Here is a 19,642-nt window from a genome sequence, read left to right as displayed (position 1 = left end):
GTCTTGCTGTCCAGTCGATGTGATGGAGCAGTAGGTCTGTTAGGAGTCAGAGAGCTGCACACCTGAGTCTCAGGGAGAACAGCCTCATATGGGGTTTGAGCCATATTATCTACAAAGACAAAAACAAAAGTTCATTTGAAAGTTAATTTATGCATTTCATACATTTAACAACATAATCATGGTATTTTCAACACTTTGTTGTTCTGGATTACTCATCATTTATTCCCATGTCAATAACTCAATTAAACAAGATGTCAGATGTCAGATCGTTATTGCTGTACACCAGTGCTACTCAACTTGTGGCCCGGGGGCCAGATGCGGCAGGTGCAGAGTGGCCTTCCCCCCGACCATTTTCTAATAATTTCACGTTAGTTTTCATTGTGAATTGGAATCTAACTCACAATAAAAACTAGCATGAAATAAAGTTTGACTGAGCTCCAGCTAAATTGTCAAATACCGCCGTCTGCTTGCTACCCAGGCACTTATGTATTTACTTAACCTAACTATCCGGTGCACAACATTGTCAGACTAAACTCTGGCTGACACACAAAAAATCTACAATCCGCTACAGAAAAAATGATTGTTTGTTTATTAACTGGCCCCTTGCCTCTTGTCATTTCACAAAAGTGGCCCTCGGGCAAAGCAAGTTGAGTATCCCTGTTGTACACAGTTATGATGGCTGCTGCTGCGGTAGATTATGTTGCATTACTGTGGATTACATTTAGAGTTGTGTTTACTGTTTTTCCCCCCCTATTCCAGAGGAGGGGCTACTGGGGGCCTGGCCCCCCTGGCCCCCAATTAACTCCACCCATGTGCTTATTATATCATAGATATCTTATATCTTCTGTTTGGTAACAGAATAAGAAGAGAAGCACAGAAGAAGAAGAGGAGCACATCCTGGGCAGGTCATAGTTGACTCAGTTTGTTGTGTAGCAGCCTAGCCTAGCAGATATTATCTGATTTCAAGATTATGGACGATTCATTTGAATTCAATTATGGATTACAAACAGCTGCGGGAGATACAGCGGGAGCTGCTATCTATGTAACGGACAGCAAACAGAGCAGGCTGACAGCAGTATGTTACATCGCTAATTCATGTTCTCTCTATATGATATAATAAGAATTTGAGGCGCTGTGTCTTAAAATAAGCTTTTGACATGACAGAAATACAATGATTTCAGATGCCCTGTTTTCCTCATTTTCAGGTCACAGTTCAGAACTGATCACGTATCTGTTGATGCTAATCAAACCGAAGTTGTCAGGGTGACTTAAACATCATATTTAAAGCTGGAAATAAGATCCAGGGTGTAAAAAAACTGAATTCTCCTTTAACGTTACTGCTGGTGTGCACGCTACACTATTCTTCCAGATTAAGGTTTAAATGTGAATAAATTGTGTTTTGCGTTTTAAACTGTCCCGACTCCACTGACAATGGCTGCGTTTCCCAAACGCTTCTTAGTGCTAAGAAGCTTCTTAAACCCTTCTTAAGGCCCCCTTAAGAAGCAAACGCGTTTCCCAATTGCTTCTTAGCCTAAGATGATCTTTTGTTACAAAGGCCTGCGTTTGCCAAAAGCTTCTTAGCGCTAAGAAGCTTATTTTACCCTTCTTAAGGCTCCCGTAAGAAGCCAACGAAGCCAACGCGTTTCCCGATTGCTTCTTAGCCTAAAATTATCATTCGTTAAGAAGGCTGCGTTTCCCAAAAGCTTCTTAGCACTAAGATGATCTTTCGTTAAGAAGGTTTTGTAATGGCATTCTTAACACCTTCTTAATGACGAAACACTGGCAGATCCAGCCGCGTCAGGCAAAAGGAGATACTTGTGTCCACTGTTCCTCTTGTGTTTTTCCCTTTTTCCTTTCTTTCATGCACCCTTTAGTGTTTAAAATTGGGGAACACTTGAAAATCTCCCCTCTATGTATGGTTACTTGTGTTTTAAATGTTTTACCATAGGCTATATTCCTCTAATCAGAATGGATTCCTTTTATAATAAGAATGTTGTGGATTTATATAGCACCTTTCACAGAACCCAATGTCGCTTAAATTCTGTAGTGTTTCTCGCAATTTTGTTGTATGCTGTGTATATAAAGCAATTTGAACTGCAGTCCATGTCTGAAATAAATAATGTTTAATAGAAGAAGTTCTTGTTTAACATGACCACGATTAGGTTATTCTACAACAGTGTTTCTCAACCACTTGGTCGTGGCCCACTGGTGGGCTCAGAGTGCCATCTAGTGGGCCGCAGAGGACCTCTCACATCGAGATTTTGGACAGCTCCAGTTAAGATGCTTCTTAAGAGCCTTCTTTAGCGATGTGTTAAGAAGGCTGTTAAGAAGGCGTTTGGGATACACTTCTTTGGAGCCTTCTAAACTCCTTAAGAAGCTTCTTAACTCCTTAAGAAGCTTCTTTGTTGGGAAACACAGCCATTGATGATAGCTCACCTGGTAAGTTACAGCACTGCTGTGCTGCAGGTCAGCAGTTTGATTCTAGTTTGTTTAACTTTTTAAAACTTTTGTATTAATCTTTTAATCTAGCATAAATAGTTACATCTGGACATAGTGGAACACTGCCATATACGGTTCAAGGAAGTTTCAGAAAGTCATATTAACCTAAAGATGATGGAAAGGAGTGTAGAGGACTGTTTAAAGTATAATAAAATAAAGAGTGGTGCGATGTTTGCAATAGAGAGGCAAAGTGACCGCCTACATAAAGGATGTAGGTGGTCACTTTGGGAAAATAAATGGCGGATGAAAATCTCTGGTACAGTGTTGAAGCAGGAATTCAACACTGTACCAGAGATTTTCATCCGCCATTTATTTTCCCATGGACATTTCGTAGAATGCTTATAAAAATAGTTTGACCTCGTCAAACCAAACGGTTCAGCTATATTTAGAATGGAATATTTAGAATTTACTCCTGCAGAAGACAATACAACCCACATGAGCTGCCTTCTGCTCTGCAAGGCAACATATCAGAATTGACACGTCGGCACAGGGCAGCCTGCTGTAGCTAACGGTGCCTAATGTTAGAAAGTGACAACGCCTAGAAAATGGAAACGTTGACAAAACTTTTTTTACTATGTTAAAACAACACAAAACAGCTGGGTAATGTAACAGTATTAACAGTAAACATGTATAAATGTCACAACATAAACGGTTCAATTTCCCAGGAAAACAAAGAAAGAATGCAGCAGTTTTTTTCCACACAACTCACCCTCAGCGTTGCAAGACGGCTCTGAGGAGCGTTATTATGGAGAGCATCACATTTCTTGTCAAGACCCGCCCTACTCCTCCTCTGATTGGCTTACCCTGATATTCCTCCCCTTCCCTTAAGGCCAATGCTTCTTCCCTACTCTGCCTCTGATTGGTTGGGTTTAGGCATGAGGAGGGATGATCGGTTAAGACTCACCAATCATCCTCATGCCTAAACCCAACCAATCAGAGGCAGAGTAGGACAAGAAGCCATGGCCTTGGCTGTGTGTGGAATGTGGAAACTCCAGAGGTACAGAAGGAAGGGGGGGGGGGGGGGGGGGTGCTGTGCAGCAGGGTCATTGACCCCTACACACACTGACTCTAAAAGGTACCACATGCACCAAACCACATTTCCCAAGTAGCACTTCCCACTGTGGCTACCAGCTTTTTTCCTCCATAAAACAAAATCACTGATTTAACCATATCAGAAAGGCTAAATACTAGTAGCCCAGCAAACATTAGCCCAGCAAACATTATATATATATATATATACCCCATCTCATGTGCAACGGGGTCCGTCAAGGTGGAATTTTATCTCCTTTTTTATTTAATGTTGATATATGGATGACCTCTCAAGTCAGCTAAATGCATGCAAAACAGGTTGTATTGTTGGTGAGAATGTTATTAATCACCTCATGTATGCAGATGACGTAGTCATTCTTAGCCCATATACTGCGGGGTTACAACAGTTACTGAGGATATGCTCACAGTATGGCAAAGAACATGACATAAACATGACATTACATATAATGCCAAAAAAAGGAGCATCATGTTTGTTAGATCCAGAGAGGACAAGAAATCCACTTTCCCAGTGTTCCATCTCTCAGATGCTGCTTTGGGTGTGTCTAGGGAGTTAAAAGGGATCATGTCTATGTTCCCCGGGTTCTATGTTCCCCGGGTTCTATATTCCCCGTTTTTCACTAACCCTAAACCTAACCTCCCCCAGACCCTAACCCAAAACCTAACCTCTCCCACCCCCCACGCCTAAACCTAACCTCCCCCAGACCCTAACCCAAAACCTAACCTCTCCCAGGGAACATAGCGGGGAACATAGGACCCTATTTGGGAAAAGCAGGGAACATAGGACCCGGGGAACATAGGACCCGGGGAACATAGGGATGACCCCAGTTAAAATATCTTGGACATATCCTCTCAGAGGATCTCAGGGATGACAGTGACATCCAACGACAGTGTCGTATATGCTCAAGCTAATATGCTTTTAAGGAAATGTTCTATGGGTTGTGTACATGTAAAATGTGCACTGTTCAGAGCATATGTCACCCCCTTGTATACGGCTCATCTATGGTCCTATTACAAAGTGAAAAGCATGCAAAGGCTTAAAGTGGCATACAACGATGCCCTGAGGTTACTTCTCCGTGTTCCCAGGTGGCATAGTGCCAGTCAGCTGTTTACCTCTGTTGATGTGCCCACCTGTGAGGCTTTGTTAAGGCGCCTCATGTGTTTACCTCTGTTGATGTGCCCACCTGTGAGGCTTTGTTAAGGTGACTCATGTGTTTAGCTCTGTTGATGTGCCCACCTGTGAGGCTTTGTTAAAGGGATAGTTCGGTTTGTTTGAAGTTGGGTCCTATCAGCTAGTCTGATACACTAACGTAATTAGGTACAGTGTTCTGGACGCTGAGCGCAGTGTCTAACGAGATCCGGCACCCAGAGGAGCAGCCTCGCGCAGCCTCACCAGCTTTTTCTCTCTCAGTACTGGGGGTCAACAACTAAAACGTAATTTAGCCACCTCAAACAACGCCCACCTAAACAAATCGATATCTGTGTACATGCACGCTCTATTTTCACAATTTTCAGCACTTTACTTTTCCGCAAAACAGCAGTTTCATTCGGCACTGCTTTTTCTCCCAGCCGTACAACCACCATATTCCTCCGCTAAAGCCAGCACAGAGCACAGAGCCGCGGTTTACAAAACAGGAAGGAAGAGAGATAAAACACTGACTTACTTTAGAGACAACAAGTCACCTGGCCTCTCTGGTCTGGGTCGTTTTCCACAATTTATCCTGGGAGTGGTGAATAAGGTTTGCAGCCAGGGCACCCAGGCATTTAGACAGCAGGCGCATCTCTCTGCCTGTTCACTCTCTGCAAAAGTTCCTCTTCTGTATTCTCTCTAGTTCATAATTGTATCCTCTTGTCACCAAGGTGAATGGCATATCATCCTCGCTATCAAAATCACTCATATTTTCGTCCGTGTATTCTATTTGTTGTGTCTTCAAACCGGGAGAAATAAAATAGCCTACCCCCAAATAACTGCAGAGTAATCCAGTGCTGCGGCTCTGACCTGGCTTTTAGCGGAGGAATACGGTAGTTGTACGGTTTGGAGAAAAAGCAGTGCCGAATGAAACTGCTGTTTTGCGGAAAAGTAAAGCGCTGAAAATTGTCAAAATAGAGCGTGCATGTACACGGATATCGATTTGTTTAGGTGGGCGTTGTTTTAGGTGGCTAAATTACAGTTATAGTTTTAGTTGTTGACCCCCAGTACTGAGAGAGAAAAAGCTGGTGAGGCTGCGCGAGGCTGCTCCTCTGGGTGCCGGATCTCGTTAGACACTGCGCTCAGCGTCCAGAACACTGTACCTAAATACGTTAGTGTATCAGACTAGCTGATAGGACCCAACTTCAAACAAACCGAACTATCCCTTCAAGGTGACTCATGTGTTTAGCTCTGTTGATGTGCCCACCTGTGAGGCTTTGTTAAGGCGCCTCATGTGTTTACCTCTGTTGATGTGCCCACCTGTGAGGCTTTGTTAAGGTGACTCATGCGTTTACCTCTGTTGATGTGCCCACCTGTGAGGCGTTGTTAAGGCTGTTTACCTCTGTTGATGTGCCCACCTGTGAGGCTTTGTTAAGGTGACTCATGTGTTTAGCTCTGTTGATGTGCCCACCTGTGAGGCTTTGTTAAGGCTGTTTACCTCTGTTGATGTGCCCACCTGTGAGGCGTTGTTAAGGCTGTTTACCTCTGTTGATGTGCCCACCTGTGAGGCGTTGTTAAGGCTGTTTACCTCTGTTGATGTGCCCACCTGTGAGGCTTTGTTAAGGTGACTCATGTGTTTAGCTCTGTTGATGTGCCCACCTGTGAGGCTTTGTTAAGGCTGTTTACCTCTGTTGATGTGCCCACCTGTGAGGCGTTGTTAAGGCTGTTTACCTCTGTTGATGTGCCCACCTGTGAGGCGTTGTTAAGGCTGTTTACCTCTGTTGATGTGCCCACCTGTGAGGCTTTGTTAAGGTGACTCATGTGTTTAGCTCTGTTGATGTGCCCACCTGTGAGGCGTTGTTAAGGCTGTTTACCTCTGTTGATGTGCCCACCTGTGAGGCTTTGTTAAGGTGACTCATGTGTTTAGCTCTGTTGATGTGCCCACCTGTGAGGCGTTGTTAAGGCTGTTTACCTCTGTTGATGTGCCCACCTGTGAGGCTTTGTTAAGGCTGTTTACCTCTGTTGATGTGCCCACCTGTGAGGCTTTGTTAAGGTGACTCATGTGTTTAGCTCTGTTGATGTGCCCACCTGTGAGGCTTTGTTAAGGCTGTTTACCTCTGTTGATGTGCCCACCTGTGAGGCTTTGTTAAGGTGACTCATGTGTTTAGCTCTGTTGATGTGCCCACCTGTGAGGCTTTGTTAAGGCTGTTTACCTCTGTTGATGTGCCCACCTGTGAGGCGTTGTTAAGGCTGTTTACCTCTGTTGATGTGCCCACCTGTGAGGCTTTGTTAAGGTGACTCATGTGTTTAGCAATGTTGATGTGCCCACCTGTGAGGCTTTGTTAAGGCTGTTTACCTCTGTTGATGTGCCCACCTGTGAGGCGTTGTTAAGGCTGTTTACCTCTGTTGATGTGCCCACCTGTGAGGCTTTGTTAAGGCTGTTTACCTCTGTTGATGTGCCCACCTGTGAGGCGTTGTTAAGGCTGTTTACCTCTGTTGATGTGCCCACCTGTGAGGCGTTGTTAAGGCTGTTTAGCTCTGTTGATGTGCCCACCTGTGAGGCTTTGTTAAGGCTGTTTACCTCTGTTGATGTGCCCACCTGTGAGGCGTTGTTAAGGCTGTTTACCTCTGTTGATGTGCCCACCTGTGAGGCTTTGTTAAGGCGACTCATGTACAATTTTATGCAGCGCCTGGAAGTGTCAAACAACAGCATTATAGTGGCGCTAACAAACCCCTATAAAGAGTTCTTACCGGGTCACGTCCAGGCTGCGCAAGCACTGGCTCAGCAACTTGCTACTGATTAGGTAGGAGTGCACTGTTGGCAAAGCTGAACTTTGGATGAACTTTTGCTCCGCCACCTGCGAGGGGGCAAAGCCGACTGGAGGAGAGGAGACTCCTATTTAATCAAAATGCTATTCACCAAAGTTTTTCTATATATCCTGTGTGCACTGAAGTCACAATGTTATAACCATATGTCACGTGAAACATGGATTGTATTATATCGTTGAAATGCATTGTGTTGACTGAGGGATGTGAACACGTGTCTATGAAGTGGAAAATGTAATCTCAATATGAATGGATTTTAATTGTATGCTGAAATAGTCTGTGTTACATGCACAAAGTTTGAAATGACAATTGTATTAATGCATTGTTGTGTGCTGAAGTAAGCCTGTTACATAACATGTTTTCAGATGAGAGTGGGAAGAGAGTGTCATTGAGTTCAAGACAATAGGAGGTGTCCCAGTAGATGGGCAGGGCCACCATTAGGAGAGGGATCATGTAGCATCCAATCAGAATTGAAGTCATTGAGTCAGCAAAAACATAGACACACCCTCGACGACAATGACATAAAAGAACTGGACCTCAGAGCCTTGGTGCTCTCCTGCATAGGCAGGGAGTCAGACGGGAGACCGTCACTTAGATGGCCTCGAATCCACCAGGGAGAGAGCAGAGATTCTGTAGGCAGGCCATTAGATTAAGAGAAGTTCTGGAATTAGGGATAAAAGATGCACTGAATTGAGTGCCCGTGCAGGAGATCCCCTGTGAGATTACGGGTGGAGCACGAAGACCAGATATAGACTCCACAAGGGAGAGAGAGGTGATAGGCAGGCCATTAGATTAAAGGAATGATCTAAACAACAACACAAGGTTTCATTTAGAGAGGTTGGCCACCTTGGATAAGAAATCGTTAAAAGCCAAGAGTGATACTTGGCTTTTGCTACTGCTGCAGCTAGCCTAGCTAATGTCAACAACATCTCCCCGGGCCCTAGCATAATTTTTCCGCCCCCCGATTACATCCTCATAGGCGACTCGATTATTAGACACGTCGCCTTCCCTAAATGTGTAACATACTCGTTCTCTGGAGCAAAAGTTCTCAATCTGGTAGAATATATTCCATCCATCGTCGAGCTTTACCCGTCTGCTAAATCAGTTATCATTCATGTGGGTACAAATGACACCAGGTGTAAACAATCAGTGAAGCTGCAGAATGACCTCGAAACCCTTGCTGATACGATAGAAAGCCTGGGGAAGATCTGTATATTATCTGGCTTGATTCCCACCCTCAGACGAGGTTCTGAATCCTTTAGCCGTATCTTCAGCTGTAATCAATGGCTACGTAATTTCACCTCCCCGTGTGGCTACGAGTTCATTGATCACTTCAACTCTTTCTGGAATTCAGCCCATCTGTACAAACATGACAATCTTCACCCCAACAATAAAGGAATTACAGTCCTGGCCACTAATATCTCCCGCAAGTTAGCTACCCTGAAAGATTGACATGATATCTCTGGTAGTATTATTCAGCGTTTCACCCCCCCCCCCCCCCCCCTCCACTTTTCCTACGTGAATCTCAACTGACCACTCTCCCTTGCCCTCCGGTCACTTCCGGCCCCCTCCAGCCTCCCCCTGCTCCCCACTCGAACATCAATATCCCCCCCTTGTGGCCAGGTGGGCTGCCTGCCACGGGCCAGCCAGAATTTCTGGTCGCCAGCACAGAGCCCTGTCTACCCGCTTTCCCTCTCAACAACAATAAGCTGGACTCTGGCCCCAAACATATCAAGGCTGCTCTCCTCAATGTGAGGTCACTGTCAAACAAATCCTTGCTCATCAGTGACTTGATTACAGACTACAATCTGGACCTAATGCTTCTGACAAAGACCTGGCTGGATCATGACACCAATATGGCTGTTCTTTCTGAATCAGCCCCACCGAACTTTAGTTTTATTGACACTCCCAGGCCTGACAAGAGGGGGGGCGGTGTAGCAATTATTTTCTCTGATAGATTCCAATGTAGGCAGGTAACATTTGGAGACTTTTCTTCCTTTGAATATCTCGCTGTCACCCTGAAGAGCTCCTCCAATGTCCTAATACTTATTATTTATCGACCACCAAAGTACTCAAGTAGCTTTTTTGATGAGTTTGCTGAACTATTGTCATTAATTTCCATAAAATATAACTGCATTTCTATTTCTGGAGATTTCAATTTTCACATTGACAATGCTAATGACAATTATGCTAAAGAACTGATCAATTTACTCGAGACATTTGAACTGTCCCAGCATGTCTCTGGCCCTACTCACAACAGAGGCCATACCCTGGACTTAGTCATCTCGAGGGGTTTTATATGTTCATCTATCTCCAAAATCGATGTTGCCCTGTCCGACCACCTCTGCATCTTTTTTGTAATGGAGATCTCCCCTGTAATCATTCCCAGATCACAAACCATCAAAAGACGTAACATTACTCCTAGCTCCAGTTCTCTGTTCATGGAAAATTTCTTCTCTCCTTTGACAACCTCCTCCTCTTCTACTCCTCCTACCTCTGTTAATGACATTCTTGTTATCTTCAATGCAACTGTCCTGAATGTTATTGATAGTGTGGCGCCTGTTAGAACAAAAATGGTATCTGGCAAGCTTAAAGCACCGTGGAGGAATGCTGCCTCTGTCAGGAATATGAAGAAAAACTGCAGGAAAGCTGAGCGTAAATGGCGCAAATCGAACCTGCATGTTCACCACACTATTTACAAAGATAGCCTTCACTCCTACAACCTTGAGCTAAAAAAATCAAGACAATCATACTTCTCTGACATCATTAACAAAAATGTAAACAATGCCCGTACCCTTTTTGCCACTGTTGATAGACTGATTAACCCCCCGCTATGTGTACCACCTGAATTCCTTTCCACTGATAAATGTAATGAGTTTGCTGCCTTTTTTAATGATAAAATCATCAAGATCAGACAAGCCATCAGTGGCTCCTCACTGAAAAATGATGCGAGTCCACCATCCCCCCCGATCCTAACTAACTCAATAAGTCTGTCTCACTTTAGCGCAATTGATCCAAAAACTTTGGATGAAATTGTGCATGGCCTTAAGTCATCCACGTGTTGCCTGGACACCCTCCCAACTAGCTTTTTTAAAAGCATCTATAACTGCCTTTCATCTGACCTTATACAAATAGTTAACAGCTCCCTCTTGTCCGGCACTTTTCCTGAATCTCTCAAAACTGCAGTAATCAAACCCTTACTTAAAAAGCGTAGTCTTGACTCCTCATTACTTAATAACTATAGACCAATATCAAATCTCCCATTCATAAGCAAAATCATTGAAAAGGCTGTTTATCTTCAACTAAACAGATTTCTAACCACAAATAATCTACTAGATAAATTTCAATCAGGTTTCCGTCCCCACCACAGTACTGAGACCGCACTCACAAAGGTTCTCAACGACATTAGAATAAACTCAGATGCCGGAAAAAACTAAATTCTAGTATTATTGGACCTCAGCGCTGCGTTCGACACCGTCGATCACTCAATCCTATTAGACAGGTTAGAAAACTGGGTGGGGCTCTCTGGTACGGCCCTCCAGTGGTTTAAAACGTATCTCCAGGACAGAAACTACTTGGTATCCATTGGCAATTACACCTCCGACATAAATCAAATGATATGTGGGGTCCCTCAGGGATCTATCATGGGGCCTGTTCTATTCAACTTATACATGCTCCCTTTAGCTCTAATTATGCAAAGAAATCATATAGCCTACCATAACTATGCAGATGATACACAACTGTACATAACTCTTTCGTCAGGCGATCATGCTCCCATTGACTCACTCTGTCAGTGCATTGATCAAATTAATGATTGGATGTGTAAAAACTTCCTTCAGCTAAATAAAGACAAAACTGAGGTGATCGTTTTTGGTCCGAAAGAACGACGACTTCAAATTGTAGCCTGCCTCGAGGTTCTTTCCTTTAAGCCAAAGGACCAAGTAAAAAACCTTGGAGTTACTATCGACTCCGATCTTAATTTCAGCTCACACATTAAGTCGGTCAGAAAATCTGCTTTCTATCATCTTAAAAATATTGCTCGGATTAGGGGCTTCATGTCCAGTCAGGACTTGGAAAAACTAATTCATGCCTTTATTTACAGTAGATTAGACTACTGTAACAGCCTTTTTTCAGGTCTGTCAAATAAAGAACTTAGGCAACTCCAGCTCATTCAAAATGCTGCTGCTAGGGTTTTAACTAGGACTGGGAGGGCTAATCACATTACCCCTGTTCTTAAATCTTTACACTGGCTCCCTGTAGGTTACAGAATTAAATTTAAAATCCTTCTTTTAGCTTACAAATCACTCAACGGCCTAGGCCCACAATACATGGCAGATCTCCTCCCTCGCTATGAACCAACTAGACCTCTCAGGTCAGCTGGGTCCGACCTAATAGCTGTCCCAAGGATCCACTCGAACCAGGGCAGGGCCGCCTTTACACACTATGCTGCTGTTAGCTGGAACAACCTGCCTGAGGCCCTCAGATTTTCCTCAACACTTTCTATTTTTAAAAATGGTCTAAAAACTTTTCTGTTTAGCACTGCTTTTAACTGTTGAAATGTCTATTTATCCTATTATTTTCCTGTATTGACCAAACGTGTAGCATCTTACTGATTTTTTGCTTTTTATTGTCTTTTTATCTTCTTTTATTCTCTTATGTCTGTAATGTCTTGTGAAGCACTTTGAATTGCTTTATGTATGAAATGTGCTATATAAATAAAATTGACTTGACTTGACTTGACTAAATAGGGAGAGTATAATGAACTCCATGTTGAAAATTAAGGTAATGTAGATTGGATAATGATGTCATATATATTGGACTGAATGTAATGGACAATGATAGTATGCTTTGTAAGGAGAAGTGTTAACTTATATATAAAATCTATAAAAACCAAGGATTTTTATTTATTTATTTCTCTTCTTCAAAACATCATTGAGAAGGGTCCACACATCCAATAAGGTAAGAGGCATGATTTTGGGTTCAGATAATTAGCCTCCTCCATGCATGTAGAAATGACAGAATGATGTCGGGCTTCAGCTCGTTTCTCACAGAGAAAATATGTACTGGGTGATTCTACTATATAGGTTAGTAAAATTCTTTCACCCTGGAGGGAAAAAGTGCCGTCAGGCCACCTGTATCGGTAGACTGCCCACCCGATGTTCGGGGAGGAGGGGGTAGAGGTCCTAGATTTAGACCCGGAGGTGTATAAAGGATTAACGTGTTGTTACTCATCGGGGAACTTACATGTCTGCCTTTTACTCTGGGTATTTATAGTCGTATGGGATAGCCTCTATTAGGAAGAGATCCGCTGGTTATCACGGTCTCTCACCTCCGTGATTTGGGAGTGCTCCGATGACGCTATTCTAACTCTCAGGGCAGGGGTCATAGGTCAGAGGTCGCTCGCAAATCATTTCAGCACTATAGTACTTTTATTGCACTATTGTACTTTATTTAATTAATTTCTCTTTTTCCCTTTACCTTTTTCCCATGTTGTATGTTATTGTATGATACATTTATGTGCTATGGACTTTTGTCTGAAATAAAGATTATACTATCAGATGCAATAAACAAATAGGGATCCATTTCAACACGATTGTACACAATGTAAAGATAACAAATAGAAAATTTAAAAAACGGTTAAATTCATGAAATCAGGGTAATTCACCCCCTTATATAAAACCAAATGGCTCAAAAGAAAATAAGTAACAACCAGGGGGAAACGCTCATATATCTAATTCATCAATTGAGCATATTTACAAATAGCTCCATAATCCATGGGCCAAGGCTGAAATTTGGACATATCGGTACCACCTGAGGTGACCGCACGATTTTGTTATTTTTGTGTTTGTGTTCCTACATGTCTCTAGTTTATATTTTGGTATGATAACCCTTCCGATTTGGTAGCTTAAGGATAGTTATCACTCTGTAAACAAACCTACCCCCAAAAAATGACAAAACCCTGATTTCATCATATCTCCTGAACCACACATGATAACGCAGAAAATGTGATGTCTACCCCTATGTTTTCATGGTCAGGGATTACAATGACACCCTATACAACACCATAAACTGTTCACATGAATAGTTAATGGTTAATTCAGTGGTGTTTTGGTGAATTCAGTGGTGTTTTGAGAAGGATACAATGCAATTAGTCCATGGGCCAATGGTGAAATCGGTACCACCTAAGGGGGCCGCGCAATTTTTGTATTTTTGTCTTCCTACATGTCTCTAGTTTATATTTTGGTATGATAACCCTGCCAATCTGGTAGCTTATTGATAGTTATCACTCTGTAAAAAACCTTCTCCCATATAAATGACAAAACCCTGATTTCTGTGTATTAGTCCTAATCATGTTCACTTTTTCATAAAAGCATGAAACTTGGTACGCATATAGTTTGGGGCCCCGTAAATCTTCAGAAATTAAGCCATCACAAAAATGCCTCGTGGTGGCCATTTTAATTCCGCCATAAGTGAATTATGTAGTTTGCATCATATCTCCTGAACCACACATGATAACACAGAAAAGGTGATGTTAAGTTAAGTTAAGTTAAGTTATCCTTTATTTATCCCCTTGGGGAAATTCATCCTCTGCATTTGACCCATCCTCTACTAGGAACCTTCCTAGAACTAGGAGCAGTGGGCAGCCACTGTGCAGCGCCCGGGGACCAACTCCAGTTCTTTTTGCCAGTACCTTGGTCAGGGGCACTGACAGGAGTATTAACCCTATGTCTATCCCTATGTTTTCATGGTCAAGGATTACAATGATACCATATAGAACATCATAAACTGTTAAAGTAACTAATCAATGGTGAATTTAATGACGTGATAAGGAAATCATAGTTTCTGATAACTGATGCTATAACCTCAATTCCATGACCACTCTCTGGCTAACATTTTTTTATGAGTAATTTGACTTCTATGGGCCTTTTGTTAAAATAGCCCCCAGGCCCCTCCCAAACATCCTGCGACTTTCTGCCAGATGGCCAAATCCAAGATGGCCACTGGTACAATCTTGAAAAATTTACTTTTGAACCAGAGCACCTAGAATAATGTATGAAGACACTTTTCGGTGTAAGTCAACCACAAATAATCTGATTCTGAGATCAGTTTAACATTCTGACATAATTTTGACCCAGAATTCCAAGATGGCTGCCATCCAGTAGCGTGAAAACTTAACTTTTGAATGGCAACATATACGTATGTGGTGTTTGGGGTTTACCATTTTTAGAGTAAGGACGGAGATTAACAATGGTGAATTATAGCTATTTTAATTGCAAATCCATGCCTACCAAACATGGTTTAGTAATGACAATTATTGTGTTTTGACGGAAATTTCATAATTATGTTAGTCTCGCTGGCCAGCCTCCCCTCCCTACCGGGAGAGGAGTCTGGCGCCACGGAAACAGGCAACTGGGATAAGCCCTCCCCTGCTCTACAGCTGCTCCCCATTGGAGCGGCTGTTTCAGTGGCTGCCGGATGTCTGCTCCCGGCTTATTACAAACTCTGTCATTGGCTCCGACCACGTCAATCAGAGCAGCTTCCGCTCCCTCCTCCCTGTGTGTCGCTGTAAATAGTGCCCTGCCGCCTCAGTGAAAACAACAACGCTAACTAGCTAGCAAGCTAACGGCAGAAACCTACACGCTAGCTCGTTGCTACACGCTGAAAAGGGCAAGTTGGATTGTTGGAAACTATTTTCCAAGGGTACTGCCGCTAAGCGCCGCCCATCGCAATCCCACTATGCAGACCTACGTGGGAGGGGAGGCTGGCCAGCGAGACTATGGGATAGGTGAAGGTGAATAGCCTATGTCCATTGTCCAACAAGTTTTCTCAATTAATTTCCCTCTTTGCGATGTGATAAAAGTTTCTCAGTGAGTTATAGTTGATTACCTCACTGAATTATCTGCTAATATCCAATTTTAGCAGCAGAATTTGATGTCCTGGTGTGGTACGTCTGTGTGTAATGACATATGCAAAAGGAATTTTACTCTGCGCTGCGCTGCACAGCATAGAGATTATGGTGCGCTCAAGCGCAGCGGAGTATTTAGCGCGTGCTGCGCCGTATTCTGCGCAGAAACGACTGATTGTGGCACGCCTATGTCCAGTAAAATTATAACAGGCATGCGCTTGTGCACCCCCCCAATTTGCATTGCGCGCGGCGTACCGCTTTTGCGAAGATAGGGCCCCCGGGACTTGCAAGAATCTGGTCAACTTCTCCTCTCCTGCAGCATGGGCTGATTTTAAGTCTGCAATGAGTTCATCAGAGGCAGGCAGACTGTAGGGTGCGGAGGGTTGGGGAGGCCAGGTCAAACGGGAAGGAGTTGAACTCATGCATGCAGGCATGGCTTAAAATGGATGCGAAAAGGTGCAAACACACCAGACGCTGAAGTGACGAAGCATCTGGAAGCACAGCCAGTTTCATTTTGGCGCACTTGTTAGCACATTAGACCGTTCAGTCAGACCAGCCGTGATGCGGCCGGCTCGCTCCATGCAGAGATTGTTTCAGCGTCTGATCTATTTTTGTGTGAGACCCGCGAGTGATTGTGTGAAGCCAGATAGGAAGTCAGTACAAGTTGTCACCGGCGCCGAGCAAAGCAGTGCGTCTGGTGTGAATGGCCAGGTCCTGCTCAAGCTGAATTTACACACAGCGGCACTTTGCGTCTGCAGCATCACAATCATCTTCCACCCTCCTCCCTGCATGCATGCTCCAACCCGCTCTGACTGACTGGTGGCGACCATTTATGGATTTCGTTTCCACTCCCTCCGTGTCGAATCTCTCTATCTCAAATGCCTGTGCCACTGTGAAACAACAACATCAACAATGCTAGCTAGCTCGTTGCTACATGCTGAAAACGGTTGGATCTGGATTGTGCAATAAAGCAGGCCTGCTTGATACTTTTGGTGGATAGTTGTAAAGGTGAACGGACCCTTTTTCCCCTATACCAGGGTGGAGGTATTAGCAGCCAGACTCTGCCATTGTAGGGAGGGAGTCTGACAAGCGAGCCTACCCGGGGAGGAACTCAAGGTAGGAGCTGCTGAGATGGAGTGGAGCACTCCAAGGCAGTGATTGACCTGGTTGTGGTCAACTTGTAAACCTCCACGAGTTGCTGGAACATTGTGTTTTTGATGAATGTGTGGCCTTATTCAACTCCAACAGCACACACAGGAAGACGCAGAAGAGCAAGCGCATCTAGAAGCTCTATCTCCAATCTGTAGGGCTGCAAGAACCCTACATCACTCTCGTTGACATGGGCATGATCTAGAGCAGCGTTTCTCAACTGGTGGGTCTTTGGGTCGCGGGGCCGTTTTGATTGGGTCGCGGACATTGGCCAAAAAAAAAAAAAAAAACATTTTTTTTTTTTTTTTTTTTTCATATTTCATTTGAGTTAAATTCAGATTATTGAAACTGGATTAGCCTGACCGGTTTTACTTGTTTAACAAGCTGAAGCATATGCTCTGCCTGTAATTCAAGAGAAGTCTGCCTTTTCATTTCATATTTAATTTTAGTTCAATTCAGATGATTGAAACTGGATTAGCATGGCCCCAGTTTAATTAAAAGTTATGACCAGTTTAACTAAAAAGCATATAGCCTGCCTGTGATTCCTTTTTATTTCATATTAGTTAAATTCAGACTATTGAAACTGGATTAGCATGACCAGGTTAACTTGTTTTATTATTATTATTATTATTATTATTATTATTATTATTATTATTATTACTATTATTATTATTATTATTATTATTATTATTATTATTATTATTATTATTATTATTATTATTATTAACTTGTTTAAAAACATATAGGCATGTAATTCAAGATAAGTCTGCCTTTTATTTCATATTTCATACAGTTCAAATAAGACTTTCTGAGCATGACCAGTTTGACTTGTTTAAATTTAAAAACATATAGGCCTGTAATTCAAGTCTGCCTTATTTCAATTGGTTTTTAGCCCTGTTGCACTTCTGTTGCACTTTTTTGTTCATTTGAGGTTTATAACAGTGCATGAAGGCATTGTGTATTAAATTAATGCGCTATATTTTGTGCAATAAATTTGAGTGGTTTAAAAAAAAAACTGAAATTTGGGTCGCGACTTCATGACAAGGAAAATAGTGGGTCCTGAGGCTACACCAGTTGAGAACCACTGATCTAGAGGATGGCAACTCCATCAGCAATTGGATCGGCAGACACAAGATGGCACCCCATACAAGTGGTCGGACTATGTCCACAAGGTGTCATCCTGGGTTTGCATCCAGGTTTGCTGACCTGACGAAGATCCAGTGTGGATCGAAAACGTTTGTTTTTTGAATTAAACTTTTTGGCCTTGTGAGTAAGTGTGCAGGCTCTACCTTCTTTCATTTATGCAGCATTTTTTGCTCCAGCCTTATTGCACCTTTCCGTGATGTGCGTATAAATCTCTCCTTTTACACAAGGTGTCATCCATCATCCTTGCCCGCCATGGTGATGTTGACATATCATATGTGATCGACCGGTATGACACAGCATACTTGGCTAAAGATGATGAGCGGAATCTGATGATTCAGAATCTATAGCTACAGCTAATAAAAAGAGCTTATTTTAGTTATCTTGTCATACATTCATTAAATATTTTAATGCAAGAAATCCTGGGGGTAGTTGGTACAGCAGTACCAAGGTAAAATGGGTGTTGACATTAACATCTTTTCAGTGAACATAATTCTGAAATGACTCCCAAAACATCCACCATTGTTAATCTCCTTCCTTGTGGTAAACCCCAAACGCACAGTATACCTTCCCATTCAAAAGTTACATTTCCACAATACTGGCTGGCAGCCATCTTGGAATTCTGGGTCAAAACTATGCCATAATGTCAAACTGATGTCAGAATCGGATTCCTCGTGGTTGACTTACACCGAAAAGTGTCTTCATACATTATTCTATGTGCTCTGGGTCAAAAGTCAATTTTTTAACATGGCGCCAGTGGCCATCTTGGATTTGGCCATCTGGCAAGGAAAATCCCAGGATCTTTAGGAGGGACCTGGGCGCTATTTTAACAAAAGGTCTATATAAGTCAAATCACTCATCAAAACATCTTAGCCAGAGAATGGTCATGGCTTTGAAGTTATAGCATCGGTTATCAGATTAGATACTGTCATTTCCTTCTCACAACGTCATCAAATTCACCATTGATTAGTCACTTTAACAGTTTATGATGTTCTATGGTATCATTGTAATCATTGACCATGAAAACGTTGGGATAGACATCTCCTTTTCAGTGTTAGCATGTGTGGTTCAGCAGATATGATGCAAACTACATAATTTGCTTATGGCAGAATTAAAATGGCCGCCACAAGGCATTTTTGCGATGGCTCAATTTCTGAAACTGTACAGGGCCCCAAACTATAAGCGTACCAAGTTTCATGCTTTTACGAAAAAGGGAACATCATTTTCACATATCATCTGGACTAATACACAGAAATCAGGGTTTTGTCATTTATATGGGGGTAGGTTTGTTTACAGAGTGATAACTATCCTTAAGCTACCAAATCGGCAGGGTTATCATACCAAAATATAAACTAGAGACATGTAGAAAGACAAAAATAACAAAATCGTGCGGTCACCTCAGGTGGTACCGATTTTTGCCTTGGCCCATGGACTACCATAGGATTGGAAAAGTCAACACCTTTTCATATTCAAATAATATAATTTTGAGGAAATGTTTGATATCATATGCTTGATTCAAACCTCTGGGTGCGAGAGTATGAAGAGTAAAGATATGAAAACTCTCTTCTGAGTAGGAGGGCATTTAGATCAACTCTTCTCAGATATCATATGGTGCACATAAATAAAAGCTAAAAACCATGGAGTAATCCAACAGTAACGAAAAGTAATCAATTACATTACTTTTTTATTGTGATACTTGGATTACGTTACTGATTACAATTTATAATTTGTAATTAGTAATTGTATCAGATTACATTTTAAAGTAATCCAACCATATTATGTCAGGGGCCACTTTTGCAAAATGACAGGCGGCCAGGGGCCAGTTAACAAACATGAATCATTTTCTGTACTTTACTTTATTTCATTTAGCAGACGCCTTTATCCAAAGCGACGTACAGCATACATTACAAGCAATAAAAGTGAGATGCAAACAATACAATAAA

Source organism: Poromitra crassiceps, assembly GCF_964638095.1.
Source record: "Poromitra crassiceps genome assembly, chromosome: 15".
Lineage (NCBI taxonomy): Eukaryota > Metazoa > Chordata > Actinopteri > Beryciformes > Melamphaidae > Poromitra > Poromitra crassiceps.
Note: the sequence above shows the minus strand (reverse complement) of the source record.